The following is a 16,804-nucleotide window of genomic DNA, read 5'->3' as shown; positions in this document are numbered from 1 at the left end:
AGAATCACTTTCGTCATATTCTAATGGAGAGGTATCAGAGTCATCCTCTTCTTGTAGTGACTTTCCTTTTCCCTTTCCCTTCGTTGCATCCTTTTTTGACACTTTTTTTCCTTCATCATCCCCTTTATCTTTCATAAAACCTTTGCCCTTGACTTAAACATGTGATTTGTCGTGTAGACTTCTAGGCTTCATAATAGAATTCACGATTCGAAAAGATATAAGAAATAATATTTAAAATAAAGTGAAATATCTAATTGTATAGTTCATACCTGGTTGATTTCTTCGCTTTACAAGCCCGGATATACATCTCCTTCTCGCTCTTGGAAAATTTACCACTTGGAAAGGCAAGGAACAATGAGAATCCTTGCATCCCAAAGCTCTCGAAGTTGTTAATGTGTATACAAAGTGCTCTCATATTTTGGACTGCGCCAATCTTTTAAGATCACAGACACATCTACAATAGATCTCTCCACGTGGTACTTACAAATCCATCTACACATTATTATTTCCGTTCAGTTTATAAATATAAGAGTACAACTAATAGTAAGTATGCTTTGTAGAATGTTACACCACTTGAACACAGCATGCTTGGTAGCCTTGACGCCTTGTTTCTTTAGGGATCCCACCGTTTCCTCAAACAACTTCCCAAAATACAAACTCCTAAGATCAGCGAGGTGGTCCTCCAAGAATGTATCTGGAAAAGTTACCTTGCTCGGGGGGTTCACTATATGCAAACCCTCTATATCACGTGCGTTCAAGGCCTATTTTGAAAATCCCTTTTCTATGAATTTTTCATAAATAAATCACACCCTTTTTCTATTCAACCTATGAATATCCCCTTTAAATGGTACCCTTCTGTATGTAAAAAATGTGTAAGAAAGGGATTTAAAAAACCCGTTTTGTTAAACCCACGTGCAATGCTTACATATTTATGAGTAACCCCCCCGAGTTAACTTGTACTTTTCTGATATTTCTACAAGGACCGCTACACCTTGTGCCCCAATCTCATGCCGTCATATGACTTCTCTTCAAAGCCAATCCCTAAATAAACTTACATGTGTTGTGTTGCCACCATAGAAATTGTTATTCAAACAAAATAGAGTACTTTGTAAATATCAAGAAGATAGGGAAAGCAATTATTACATACTTTGAGGGATTTGTGAATCCTTCAGCCTCTGCAAATCACCATCAACAATCAAAATATCCAAAATCTGTGCTTTGTGGTCATTGGGCAATGAGCTAGTTGTTGCCAAGCTGTATAGCCTATCCTCTGTAAAAAAATATGGTAACTTGCACTAGTTTCTCGTCTACAACACAACACCAAAATTAAATCGCAACATTAAAACCATAAAATGTTGTTGCCTACGAAATAGACAGAGGAAAGAGTGTAGGATTTATTACTCAAAAAAACCTTCCCCTTGTGCAGGGTTTGCAATCACCACCAGTCGCCATGCCTCCACTTTCTTTCATCTTTATAAATATTGTTCTCCATTTCTCTTCAAATTCATGTGTAGGCAAACTATCTACTAGGGGGTCAATATCTCGTGTGGCTACGATGTACTCATCCTATTATTCATGAATTACAACATTAGTGGATAATATGAAAGTGTTAATCATATATTGCAAGTGTCTAAGATTGAAGGTTTACTTGGAATACTATTTGGTAAAGTTCCGAAAGCTTGCAATTATACCAGGATAGGCGATCCTTTTTTTCTCTATGTCGAGGCATTCTTGTCCATCCATTCCTTATTCATCTCTCTAGTGTGCTTTATAATTGTTTCTTTGTTTTCCACCCCAAGATCCCTAATGAGAGGAACACTTTTTCCACAAGGGAAGAAGAAACATAGCCCAATTCATTCATCCTATGGCAACAAAATTTAAGGTTATGATGAAATATTGAAACATAGAATGTCAAATATTCCTAATTAAAAGAGTCTTAAGACATATATTCTCTTACCCTGTTTAAACGAGCTATCATTGTGAGAACCTCCCCCTCACTATCCTCATTGAATTCAATAAGGATAGTGTCAACACAAGGATGTCTTGATGCGACATTCTTGAATGCTATAGTTAGATAGTGAAAATTTAATTAGTCCCAAAACTATTTTATAAAACAAAAGACCGCATTCAAAAAATTAGGCAATTTAAGTAGACTCACATTTATTAATCTCCTCCAACCATGCCACAACTCGATGATTGTCGTCCCCCACACATACAACATCTTGTTGCTCATGAACTTTAATCATATTCTCAAACTCCTCATTTTTCGCCAGATGTCATCCCATGCAACAACATCATCTTGAGTCACTTCTCTAATAGGATTATGGGATGAGGAGATGGAGAAAATGAACCTGCATCTATCGGCAACATAGCCATTTGTATAAAATTCCCTTGCCAACTTCTTGTAGCTAGACTACACTCTTTGTATACAGAGATTAGGCAAAAGTTTGCACAAGGGAATATGTGGAAAAGGAGTGGATTTCACCACCTGCAATGCACTCACACATGTTATGCTTTGTAATCCAAAAGATACCTTATGTAAGATTTGATAAAAAGTGGAAATTACCTTCACTCTTTTAAGACTATCTTGTATGAGTTCTAATTGCAAGTGAGTTGCATGAGTAACCATGAATCCCTCTTCATTCTTGCCTTCTTTTTCAATTCCCTTGTCCACCTCTCCTACCCCACATCCAAAGCATGTAAAACATGTAAAGAGCACACCTACCAGACAAGCAAGCCAAGAAGTGACAAGTACCAAGAAGAGGAAGAAAGTGCAAGAGGAAGATGATGATTGGAGTCCTTCTTAAAGGAATCCAAGGCAAGGTGCTAAGTCTTCAAAGAAAGGTGCTTCTTAAAAAACCATTAAAGAAACTTCACAATCTAAGCACATCATCATATACAAGACAGATTTCTCTCAAAAAAACCACTCAAAAAGAGCATAATTAGAAAGGTGGAGAGAGATAAAATAAGACTTACACAATCTTTGGCTAGCCACACAATGATGTATCCTTTAGTTTGATTTAACTTGTCAATATCACCATCTTTGAGGGGAAAAGGAAGAGGAACTTCTCCCACTTCAACAACTTCTATCAACACGCCAACATGACCAAGCGGTAAACCAATTCCATGGACAGTATCCACGGTGGCGTCTACATGCAAAACGGTCCCAGTAGCTACCTTGGTATCATTGAACATCAAGGACACTTTTGTCCCTCTTTGGAATTGGGGAGACACCATGAGGACAAACAAGTAGCATGAGAAGAAAGAGATTGAACAAGGAAGAAAGAGCCCTAAAAGATATAAGAAAGTAGAATTAAAAAATAGAGTAAAAAATCAATAGATATGAATAGAAGAGATATAAAAAGAGGCATAGATATAAATTGAGAGAAAAAAGTTTAAATTAAAAAATTTAGGGTTTTTAAATCAAGTTTTTTAAAGAAGATAAAGAAGGAAGAAACAAAGAAGAAGAGATGAGAGAGAAGAAACAATGAAGAAAAGAGAGGAGAGGAAAAGGAATAGAGAGAGACAGAGAGAGAGAGAGGGTGAAGGAACGGTTGGGGAGAGAGAAGGAGAGAGAGAGAGAGAGAGAGAAGGGAATTTTGTGAGAGAGTGAAAGAGAGTGTGTGTGTGAGAGAGAGGGAGAGGGAGAGGGAGAGGGCTATCCTTTTAGGGTATAGGGAGGGAGAGAGTGAAAGAGAGTGTGTGCGTGAGAGAGAGGGAGAGGGCTATCCTTTTAGGGTATAGGGAGGGAGAGAGTCTGTGAGAGAGAAGGAGAGGGGGGAGTGTTTTGGTTTTAGGGAGGGGAGGGGACGTTTTTCTTTTAGGAGGGAGGGGGGAGGGAGGAAGGTTGCCGCGTTTTGCATTTTTTTGGGAGAGGGGAGTGGCTACCACGTTTTGCTTTAGGGAGACGTGGGAGAGGGATGCCGCATTCATCGCGGGGGGGAGAGGGTTACCACATTTTTCTTTAGTGGACGGGGGAGTGGCTGCCGCATTTTGCTTTAGGGAGAGGGGGGAGAGCGCTTCCATGTTTGCATGGGGGGAGAGAGAGGGCTGCTGCTACGTAGGGAGTTAGGTCAAGCATTTAATGCGGGGGAAGGCGCGTGCGCCCCCACTAAGGGAAACCATTGCCCTTAGTGGGGGGTGGGACACCCCCATAAACTAAGAGTGGTTCACCCTTAGTTAGTGGTGGGGAGGAGGATCACCAACTAAGGCCCTCCCCTCCCCCCACTTACTAAGGGCAACTATCACCCTTAGTAGGTGGGGGGGTTCCAACTAAGGGTGACTGTCACTCTTCGTTGGTCAATGGTGAACCCCCCCCCATCCACTTAAGGGCGATAGTCACCCCTTAGTGGGTGGGGGAGGGGTCTCCAACTAAGCGACCCCCCTCCCACCCACTAAGGGGCGACCGTCGCCCTTAAGTGGATGGCGGATGTGGGGGGTTCACCAACTAAGAGTGACAGTCGCCCTTAGTTGGAAGCCCCCCCACCTACTAAGGGTGATAGTCACCCTTAGTAAGTGGGGGGAGGGGAGGGCCTTAGTTGGCGATCCCCCTCCCCACCACCAACTAAGGGTGAACCGTTGGCCTTAGTGGGTGGGGGAGGGGTCGCCAACTAAGGGCGACCCCCCCACCAATTAAGGGTGACAGTCGCCCTTACTGGCTGGAGGTTGCCCTTAGTGGGTCATGGGGTGGGTGTAGTGGGTCATGGTACACTTATATATATATATATATATATATATATCATGATAAACTAGTTTAACAAACAATCACATGTACGATGCTATCCTCCAGCATTGACTCCATGGGGTGATGAAAGGGCATTCTTCTCATGTCACACTGACTTGGAATTTTCTTATGCTAGGAAGTTATGCCTAAACTACCCACTCTTTCCAAGCACATCTTTACTTGGGGTTAAAATTAGTTGCTCAAGTAAGAACTATACTCTTTACTTGAAATAAAAATGGATGAAATCATAAAAAGGGATGGCAAGAAGATTATAACGTAAATTAGGATCATAGAAGATATAGAAAGGTTATACAATCATTAAATGAGAGTTAGTTATGGGATAATCGTTATATAGGAGCATTAATTATATAGTATAATTATCAAAAATGAATTTTAGATTTTGTGTATTAATGATATTATTTATAATTATTTTTTAAATGAGTATATATATTTTTTCTATTGTGTATAGAATTAGTGTTTAGATTTTGAATTCGTTCTCATTAGTTTGGTGTGTCTGAGCTAGTTTTCTAAGAGCTTGTGTATTTGTGACCTAGTTTTCTAAGATCTTTTCTTGCCATGGAGAGGCAGGCTGCGTCATAATACCAGCCCTGCAAATGTGATTAGTACATCATGTAAAGGAAAAGAGAAAGTGGTTGAGCCCCTTGGTATGCCTGACATTTCTGCAGGGCATTCTCATGTTGATAGAGAGTCTAGTGGCTCAGAGATGAGCCTTGATGAGAAGCTTGGGATCCCAGCTATGAGAACACATGGTGTAAAGAAGGCTATGGAAGCCATGAATGAAAAGCTACAAAGATCTGGGAGAGTGAAGAACCCTGTGCAGAGGTTTACCTATGATGGTTATGTGGCACATCATTATGCATACATGGCAAAGGTTGTGCAGGTTGTAGAGCCCACATGCATTGATGAGGCTGTTGGAAATGTGTATTGGGAGAAAGCTATGGATGAGGAGATGGATGCACTATATGTGGAAATGAGACTTGGGATTTAGTGCAATTGCCTGAAGGCAAGAAAGCCATTGGATGCAAGTGGGTGTACAAAGTAAAACATAACAGTGATGGAAGCATAAACAGGTACAAGGTTAGATTGGTAGCCAAAGGGTATGCGCAGACATATGGGATTGATTATGAGGAAACTTTCAACTCAGTTGCCAAAGCAATGGTCTTTACATCAGATGGATGTAAAGAATGCATTCTTGCATGGGGATTTGCAAGAAGAGGTGTATATGTTGCAGCCACCTGGTTATGAGGATGTGAGTCACCTCGAGCATGTTTGCAGGTTGAAGAAAGCCTTGTGTGGCTTAAAGCAGGCACCAAGAGCATGGTCTGACAAGATTTCTGAATATCTTGTCACTATTGGCTTTCATGTAGCCAATGCAGATTTCTTGCTGTATGTGAGACATGGTGTGATAGAGGGGTTGTGCTTGTTGTCATCTATGTAGATGACTTGATCATTACAGGGGACCATGATGCAGAGATCTTTGATGTAAAGATCTTGCTTAGACAAAAGTTTGAGATGAAGGATCTGGGGGAGCTCAGATATTTCTTGGGCATTGAGGTGATTAGGTCACCACATGGTATTGGATTACTGCAGAGAAAGTATGGCTTGGACATGTTGTCCAAGTATGGTATGATAGGCTGTAAGCCTATTTCTATGCCATTGGATCATAATGGCAAGTTGAGTGCACATTTAGGAGAGATCTTGGAGGATCCTACTATGTATAGGTGCATAGTAGGAAGGTTGATATACATGACGATCACCAGGCCAGATTTGAGCTATGTTGTTGGGTTGGTGAGTCAGTTTATGCAGGTTCCATGGAAACCACATTTGGATGCATTGAGACGCATACTGAGGTATGTGAGGTCTACTTTGCATTGTGGACTATTCTATGAGACTGGGATAGAGATATGTGTACATGGGTACACAGATGCTGATTGGGCTGGTAGTATCTCAGATAGAAGATCTACCAGTGGATTCATGTTTTATTTGGGGAGTGCTACTGTGACTTGGAGCAGCAAGAAGCAGCCTACGGTTACTCTATCGAGTACAGAGGAGCTACTATGGCAGCATGTGAGGTAGCTTGGTTGAGAAAGCTACTTGCAGATTTGGGTCTATCAGTGGATAGACAAGTTGTCATTTTTTGTGACAACATTAGTAGTATACAGTTGGCCAGGAACCCAGTTTTTCATGCTCGCACAAAGCATATAGAGGTCCACTACCATTTCGTCAGAGAGAAGGTCTTGGCAGGAGACCTTGACCTTGTTTATGTCAGCACAGAGGATCAGGTAGCTGACATCTTCACCAAAGCATTGGGTACAGAGAAGCTCCACAGATTTAGGGCTTTGCTTGGTGTACATGAGATGGAGTTGAGCTCGAGGGGGAGGGTTGAGATATCGAGCTCGTCTAGTGAGGCGATGGACACTGATGACCCGGGGGATAGGCCCCACACTTACACCACTGGCATGGTTGGTGAGATCTTTGGGTGATATGCGGCCAGTGGGATGACAGGCTATGTGTGATAGCCATTCTAGAGACTGGCATAGTTATAGCGCCAGCTCATTTAGTCGGGTGGTTCACACTATAGAGAACCCTTGTATGTATTTGGTTGAGTACCTTTCATATTGTGTGTACTCTTATCTTGTATGTATTTGGTTGAGTACCTTTCATATTGTGTGTACTCTTATCTTGTATATGGTGTGTTGAGTGTTGAGTGAAGAAGAAGAAGATTTTCAGCCTCTCACCTTGTGTGTTCTCTATTAGGGTTTTGTGATTGTGTGTGTGCTTGCAAGAGCTCAAGCTCTCTTCCCCCCTGCATCTTTTCAAGATAGAGAGAAACAAGGTGGAAGAAGAGATTATGCATAGGGAGGGTGAGACAAGGAGAGAGAGATGGAAGAGGGTGGAGAAGAGAGGGAAGGAGGGTGGGATAGTGAAAGGAAGGGAGAGAGATGAGAGAGAGGGAAGGTGGGAGAGTGAAAGGGATGGAGGGTGAGGAGAGGGAGGGAGGGAGAGGAGAGGGAGGGAGGGTGGGTGGGAGAAGGAAAAAGAGGGATGGTGGGAGAGTGAAAGGAAGGGAAGAGAGAGGGGGAGTGAAGAGGATGGGAGAAGAAGAGAGAGGGTAGTGTGGGCTGGACGGTGGTGGGACAAGGGGAGAGAGACAGAGAGAGAGGGTGGAGAGGGGAGGGAGGGAGGGATAGAGAGAAGAGAGAGGGAGGGTGGGAGAAGGAGAGAGAGGGAGGGTGGGAGTGTGCAAGGGAGGGAGGGAGAGGGAATTGAAGGAGAGAGAGGGGGGGAGGATACAAAGAGATACTAAAGACAACGAAGGATAGAAAGAGTTAGGAAAGAGAAGGATAAAGAGAGTGAGATAGGGAGGACAAAGAGTGAGAAAAGAGAAGGACAGAGAGAGTGACAGGGGGGGATATAGAGAGTTAGCAAAGAGAGATAAGGGTAGAGAGAGTGAGAGTAAAAGGGAGGGAAGAGAGAGGGGAGAGGGTGGGAGAAGGAGAGAGAGGGTGATGTGGGTTGGACGGGGCACATTGGTGGGCAAAGATGGTGGTGGCAATAGTTAGAGAGAGATTGTTCAATTAGAGAGAGAAGACAACCAAGAAAAGCGTCCTCCACCAAGCTCCCTCAAAAATCACACTAGGATTAAGTGCTTCCTTTAGTGGGATGAAAAACTGTAGCCTTGGTGGATTATAGAGGCTTAGAGTATGTGTTGGATTCATCTAGTGATATATAATAAGCTATCTTCTCATGCTTCTAGCTTCTTGGAATCTGACTCTACTCTCATCTTTGGTTTCTTTGAAGGAGGTATCTTGAGATGATAAATTGTGTTATTAGCCTAAATTGCAGAAAAAGCCCACCAAAATTACCAAAAAGTTCACCAAAAATGTGCACCCAAACTCAATCGAGTTACATATACATACCTTGGCGGCACACATGCACATAACACATGCACATCTCGAAGCATCAAATCAAAATTTTTAAAACCTTCTACGTAACTCGACTAAGTTACATGAAAATCCACAAAATTTAAATTTTAGATTTCCAAAGTAACGCAGCCGAGATACATGGATACCCAATTGGTGATCAACACATGTTAATCTTCAAAAAATCTTCAAAAAAAGGGGAAAAATAATTTCACAATAATTTCAAATTTCTATGTAACTCGACCGAGTTATATGGATACCCAACCAAGACGAATAACACGTGTAAATCCCCCCACGAATGAAAACATAATTACAAATATTCCAGTGTAACTGGACCAAGTTATATGAAAATACATGAAATTCAATTTTTCTATTTTTCATGTAACTCGATGGAGTTACATACATACCCAACCAACCAATTGACAGGTGTAATTCTCGACAAATAAGAGAAAAAACATATTTTATTGCCATGTAACTCGACTGAGTTATACAAAATTGCAATTGATTAATGGACACGTGTCGTTTGAAATAAAAATTTTGGAAATTTTAGGTTTTCAAAATTTCCCGTAACTTGCTCGAGTTATGTGGGTTCCAACATGTGCATGAAATGTGCCTTACAATGAACTAATCCATGTTGGACACGTGTACCTTGGATCTAAACCCTAACCCTAGCTCGATCGCAATATAAACCCCCCAAAAGAAAATTTATCCCCTCATTCTCACTATCCACTTTTAGAGCTCCCCCTCTCCCTAATCCACATTAGCATTTGCCTAATCACCATTAGCACTTCCTTAATATTCATTACATATTTTGATCCCTTTCACACTTACGTTAGTGTTTGCATTGGGGCGCAGTGTCATCATCCTCTTTAGCATGGATTCACACATGTCCATTGAAGGCATGAGTCCATTGAAGGCCTTATAGCCCGCGATTCTCCATGAGCTATCAATGGTTTTATGAGTGCGGTTGACACACCATCCACTTTGCACATCGCGGCGGCGGAACTTGAGGCAATCTTGACCCCTTTAGCGTACCACTAGGGTCTCACGTGACTTGTCTTGGACAAGCTACCTGGCATTAAGGATTCAATTTTAGATCTTTTTAGAGATGCTTAGGGAGTCCATCTTGCGGTTAGGAAACCGCTTCTTATTTCAAGGTTCTCCCACCCAGCCACACGGCAGCACATATCTATAGCCAATTTATGGGAAGATGTCACACCATCGCCATATTCCTTTATAACTTTGCAAAGAAGTTATATGCAGAGTTTGTATTGGGACCCAAGTGGACTATAATACAACTCATCCTCCTGCTATGCTGGTGGTGTAGGCAAGGTTGGTTAGGAAAGCAGGGTAGGCCTCAACACCCCGACCCTTTGAGTTATTGCATTAGACCCAACATTTGTGCCACTTTTGACTCTCGAGGCTCTTGGATAACAAATAGGATTCGATAGTTGTTTTCACACACCTTGTTGTTGTGGCTCACCCAAACCCCCCTTGAAACACATCCAACAAGAGATTACCTGGTGAACCACAACTGTTGTGAGGATCTTTCCAATGGCCGAGCTCATAACCCTTGAGGTCTCCAAGCTCTACAACTCCTTGAGAAAAAATTCCACTATCTCCTCTTCAGAATAATAAAAGATCTTGTTTCTACCTATTTTGGCTTAGAGAGAGAAAATATTCTAGAGAGAGATTATTCAGATTTTAGATATTTTTGGATGGAAAAATATCTCTTCTTATTAAAATAAATTCCCCTAAAACAGAAGTTCAAAAAGATTTTCAGAAGGTATATTAGAAATAAATTATAATCTGTTCAAATTATCCTAAGGATCTAAATTTTTTGAAAATTTTAAATTAAGGTTCCTAGAGAACAATCATATTCATCCAAATGTAAGGAGGAGATAAATTGAAGAAATAAAGAAAATACCCCCCAAAAATGAGTAAATACTCACATAAGATGAAGAGTGGACTAAGGACCAAAGGATATACTAAAAAAAAAGATTTTTTGACACCTTAGAGTGGGGATTTCCCCTCATGAAGGAGGCGCCTATTTCACATGTGTGGTGGAGGTTTAAATTCTCGAATATTGAGATATTTCATCTCTCCTCTCTCCTAATTCAAGTCTAGTTCCAAAAAGTAAGCTAAACTGACTCAAAAATGGTCAAAAATTGACCAAATTGATCTGGAAAATTCTAGAATCAGTTTGCTTGGTTAGAAGCTCACTTTTTCCTATAAATAGAAGTCTCCCCCTTTGTAGATTAATAGTGTTTTATGCACTGTTACTCTCCTCTATCCCAAAGCCAAAAACAGTGAATTTATTGATAATTCATTAGTTTTTGACCTTCTCCTCTTCAAAAGAATTGGTGGCCACTCTTGTTGTGCAAACAAGAGTAGATTCCTCAAACTATCAAGCCAAAGGAAAGCTCACAGAAATTCATGTAAGCTAGAAATCCTACATTTTCTTTATTCCTTTTAACAGTTTTCTAATTTTTATTTTCTTTAAAATGAAAAAATGATGTTATGCCTTGTTGGAAAGGCTTTCCCCCTCTCTTCATTCTTAAATTCAGCCTTTCTTTATCCTAGATAAGTAATCAAATTGTTAGAATTAAACTTTTCATATTGTTTCTCTTTTAAAAGTGGAATTTGATTAGTTTAGAATGCTTTAAACCATTTGGGATAATTTTTAAGTAACTTGAGAATATAAAAAATTAAAAAATGGTCAGCCAAACAAAGGAGGTTATGGAAAAGTTTTCTTAAATTTTGTGAAATAAGGTTTATCTTTTATTATTCAAAAAGAGTAATCCTCACCATTTGTGTATTCTAAAAGTGTTATTTTCATTCTATGCATAGAAAAATGCATATTAAAAATATTTTTATTATAAAAGTGTTATTTCCATTAGAATTAAATTCTATGCATAGAAAGATGCATATTGGATATTTTTTTAATTATAAAAGTGTGATTTTCATTAGAATTAAATTCTATGCATAGAAAGATATATATTGGATATTTTTATTATTATAAAAGTGTGATTTTTATTAGATTTAAATTCTATGCATAAAAAGATGCATATTAGATATTTTTTTTATTATAAAAGTGTTATTTCCATTAGAATTAAATTCTATGCATAGGAAGATGCATATTGGATATTTTTTTATTATAAAAGTGTGTTTTTTATTAGAATTAAATTCTATGCATGGAAAAATGCATATTGGATATTTTTTATTATGAAAGCGTGATTTTCATTAGATTTAAATTCTATGGATAGAAAGATACATATTGGATATGTTTTTATTATAAAATAGTGATTTTCATTAGATTTAAATTCTATGCATAGAAAGATACATATTGGAAATAAATTCTATGCATAGAAAGATACATATTGGAAATAAATTTTTTATTATAAAAGTGTTACTTTCATCAATATTGATTTTTATGCATAAAATGATGCATAAAAGAATTTTTTTTATTATAAAAGTGTTACTTTCATCAATATTGATTTTTATGCATAAAATGATGCATAAAAGAATTTTTTATTATAAAAGTGTTACTTCAGCAATATTGATTTTTATGCATAAAAGAATTTTTTTATTATAAAAGTGTTACTTTCCTCAATATTGATTTTTATGCATAAAATGATGCATAAAATAAAATTTTTTATTATAAAAGTGTTACTTTCATCAATATTTATTTTTATGCATAAAATGATGCATAAAAGAATTTTTTATTAGAAAAGTGTTACTTTCATCAATATTGATTTTTATGCGTAAAATGATACATAAAAGATTTTTTTAATTATAAAAGTGTTACTTTCATCAATATTGATTTTTATGCATAATATGATGCATAAAAGATTTTTTTATTATAAAAGTGTTACTTTCATCAATATTGATTTTTATGCATAAAATGATGCATAAAAGAATTTTTTCAATTATAAAAGTGTTACTTTCACCAATATTGATTTTTATACATGAAATGATGCATAAAAGAAACTTTTTTATTATAAAAGTGTTACTTTCATCAAAATTGATTTTTTATGCATAAATAGATGCATAAAAGGATTTTCTTTTATATAAAAATGTTATTTCCATAGAAGTTGGATTTTATGCATAAATAGATGTATACAAAATTTTTATATCAAAATAAGAGTTCTCTTTAATCCTATGTTTAAATCCCTTGAATATTGGTATATGAATAAGTAAATACTCTGTGAGAGAAAATTCTACCGTTACATATTCTTTAGGATGGTAATGAGAAAATTCAGAAAAACTATCAAAGTCAGAATTTTAGATAAATGATTAATTTATTCCTCATAGGAATTCATGATTAGTTTTGAATTAAGCAAAATACTCAATGAATGAAATTCAGTAAAGTAGTAATTGAAATTTACCCTTCAAGAAAGATAGTTTAGGGAGAACCTTTCCAGACTCAAACCCTGAATTAGACTATGACCAAGACATAACTCCTTCGTCAGTTTCAAGAAAAGATGATGTGACCAGTTCAAGAAAATTCACTCAAATCACCCACTGAATCTGAAATCAAGTTAAGACCCTTGATTCTGATTTGAGGATCAAGGTTACAGAATTCAAGGAATTCTGTTGGAATTTTAGACCTGCGGTCTAGAAGTATTGGGATATGGATTTAAGATATACCCATTGTATTCAAAAGAAAATCAAAACTGAAAACTTGCATAGAAACCCTGTTTTCTTAAAGGACTGTTTTACGCCAGAATGCTGGAGAGGGAGCATTTGATATATGTGTTTTTCTAAGGGAAGTTCGGTTGCAACAGCTGGTGGTGGGGAGTGTTCAAAGGACGGCTCACACGGCAAAAACCTGACGAGCTTGGGTATGGTGAAAAATGGTGTGCTTCCGGTACGATGGTGAGCGAGGGCCAACGAAGCGGTCCTTGAGTGAAGTGCCAGGGCACCTAAGGAGGATCTTGGAGGGTTCTGACCAGGCAATGCACGGGCTCGCGGTGCTTAGGACACCCATGCATATATCGTGGAAGATATATTTATGTATGATGACGAGAAAATTATTGTAATCTATTTTACTGGATCTCATTGCTAACTTGCTGGTCTCAACGGAGAGTCCAGAGTGATACTGTTTTGTGAGAAACAAGGATTGAATGGAAATTTTGAGTTATGACATCTGTAACCAATAATTGTTTGTCAATGGATTGTTTTATAAGTTAAAGTTTAAAGAGAGGAGTGTGTGCGTATCTGTATTCTAAAGCAAAAGTTAAGAAAGGCATTCACTTATGGGTGGGTGAGTACTTGTCTGGTTCTACCAATTCCAGTGGTTGGGCGGTGGCTAATCCATGGGCCGCATAGGCTGGAATCAGTAGAGTTTTAATAATAAAATTGTTTAATAGGAATACGTTTAGAACTCGAGCAGTTAAATAAAAGCCTGAAGACTTCTCTAATGATAAGATCAACGATTGTGCTTGATTCAATTAGGAAAAAAGCGTTGATCCCTTCAAGTTAAGTCTGTAATAGTTTCTCTTCTATCTGGTTTATTCAGATGAAGGTTAGTTCAGTATCTTGACCTCGTTAGAAAAATTTGTTAAGAAAATAAAAATGGTTGAATCATCCTTGTTTTTCAGGCATGGGAAACTTTCCCGGTTTCGGTTTATGGAATGACCAACAGCTTAGTCTTGTGCCCGAACATTTGAGAGCGAGGCCTCGAGTGAGAAACCCTGCCCCGCGCAAGAGGAAGCTACTTTCGCTCTACTACCATCCGGGAATCCGGTGCGCAGAGGGGACAGTGGGATCTCACAGTTGGTGTCAGAGTGCTATTGTAAATTTACGTAACAACAACATAAATTGCTTAAAATTTTAAAGTAAATCTGGGAAATAATGTTTTTGTTTGTTAATATTACGTTGAATGATTTTCAAAAATTGAAAACTCATAAATTGAATTGGAAATTTATAGATGGATACCTCAAATCATTCTGGCATTCCTAAGCTCTCCCAGAGTCAGCATATGATAGCCTTTACATTCGAGCACCTCATCAACTGTGCTATGACCCGAGTAATAAGCAGCGTGAGACTCGCACGTCATTTTGAGAGTCTTTACTTTCCTGACCCTATAGAGCGACGTCGGTATATGTGGTTCTTTGGAGGACGATGTATTAATATGAGTACCAGTGAGGGTCAGAGGCTCAGGCAAAATATTTCCTTAGCCATGATTCTGATATAAGTCTAGGGCTTGTTCAGCATGTACAACTCTTTGATCATTCACCCAGGAACTTCAGAGTTTCATGTCGAGTTTTTAGGCTTCTTAGCCGCTTTATCCCTAGAAGTAGAATTACAGCACCTCTTTCTGTAATGAATCGTGTGTACCATGGTATGTCGACATCCTTCGCAATTTCACTTCTTTATGAGTACGTGATTGAGGCAGTGAAATTGGAAGCTGTGATGCTCTATGTATATATCGAAGACTTTTGATAATAAACGATGTTTTGTAAAAAAATTCCAAATTGTTTTCATGATTGTGAATATGGTTAATAAAATTATCAGAGTAAATCTTGTTTCATGAAGTATGATGAAATAATGATCTATTTAAAGAATAAATCACAAAAATTAAATAATCATAAATCTGTTGTCAAGGTTAAGTTGATGAAAATCTCATTTTGTTAGAGTCATGAGGCGCGCGGCCCGTGCTGCAAGGCAACCGGATCCTCTAACTAATGAGACGAAGAGTTAGATCTGGATGTTCGAAAAGCCCTGCACAGATCCCAACCTAGTCCTTTCAAGGGTGAAGGGGAGCAATTAGGTGAAGTAGTGGAAAAGTGGATTGAGGCTATGGAAGAATACTTTGATGTAACTAGCTACAATGAGAGAAGCAAGATGGGTCTCGCCAGGTTAAAGATTGTGAAAACAGCCAGGGTCACTTAGAGGAATCATTGCGAGACTAACCGTCTTGACCGAAATACCCAGACCTGGACTGATCTTAAAGCTTACCTCAGAAAGAGGTTTTGTCCTCCGGGCTTCCTTGAAACTAAAATGAATGAGTTCTTGGAACTAAAGCAGGATAGTCGGACAATTGAAGAGTACCATCAAGCTTTTGCCCTTCTCCTCAAATATTCCCTGTAATTGGATGAAGAGCAGCTGATGGCCAGATTCATTCGAGGAATGAACGAGCCATTGGACACCTTAGTGAAGAATGCCAAACCTGTCTCAATGGCCGAAGCAGCAAGAATGGCAAAGGACTTTGCCAAAGCCTTTGTTGTTAAGGTCCCGCAAAAGCCTGCACCCTCTAACTTTAAAAGATTCAAAACCCCGGGAAGTACTTCAAACTTTCCTCCCCCCCAAAGAGGCAGCAAGGCCCAATTCAGAATTAGGATACTAGGAGATTCAGAAATGAAGGAAGACCCTTCCCACCACAGAACACTTTCTCAGGAGCCCCACCTCTTTCAAGGATTCAGAGGGATGAGCTTAGAAGTGAGAACCGGTGTTTTGGATGTCAGGGTTTTGGTCACTAACTGAAAGACTGGCCGACTCCTACCATGACAAGGGGACAGGGAAGTCAAGGACCGAGAGTGCAGAGACCAGTCCCTTCCTATCAGTCATGTCTCATCAAAATCAGGGCGATCCCAGGAGAACTCCAGCTCAGCCATTTGCCTCTATCCAGAGTAGCCTCAGAACTCCTTCCCAAAACTAGGGCAACCAAAGAGAAAGAGTTCCGCCTCAGACTGCAGAGCAGCCAGAGTAGTCACAATAGCAGAAGTAGTGGAAGAGGAAAGAGGACAGATTTATGCAGCAATTAAAAACCAAGGGCCAAATCGCCAATTCTCAGTCATCCATACTCTAGCTGAGTATCAAGGTAAGTCTTTTAAGCTTTTGATTGATTCATGCAGTACTCATTCTGTCATTTCCCCAGGATGCTTGCGTAAGCTAGTCTTAGGACAGAAATTAGGGAAACCTATGCAAGTTGAATTGGCCAGTGGGAAGATTCTTTTCACTCACCTTGAGACAGATCGTATTCATTTTAATCTAGATGGGAATTAAGTTGACTGTCAGTTTAGAGTTATACCTTTGGGAGTTTTCGACGGGATCCTTGGAATGGATTGCCTCCATAAAATTCAAGCTGACATTCACTGCCATAATGGAACCATTTCCTTCCATGACCTTCACA

This window comes from Cibotium barometz, chromosome 40 (genome assembly GCF_041138505.1).
Source record: "Cibotium barometz isolate CiBa-2024 chromosome 40, ASM4113850v1, whole genome shotgun sequence".
Classification (NCBI taxonomy): Eukaryota; Viridiplantae; Streptophyta; class Polypodiopsida; order Cyatheales; family Cibotiaceae; genus Cibotium; species Cibotium barometz.
This window is presented reverse-complemented; position numbering follows the sequence as displayed.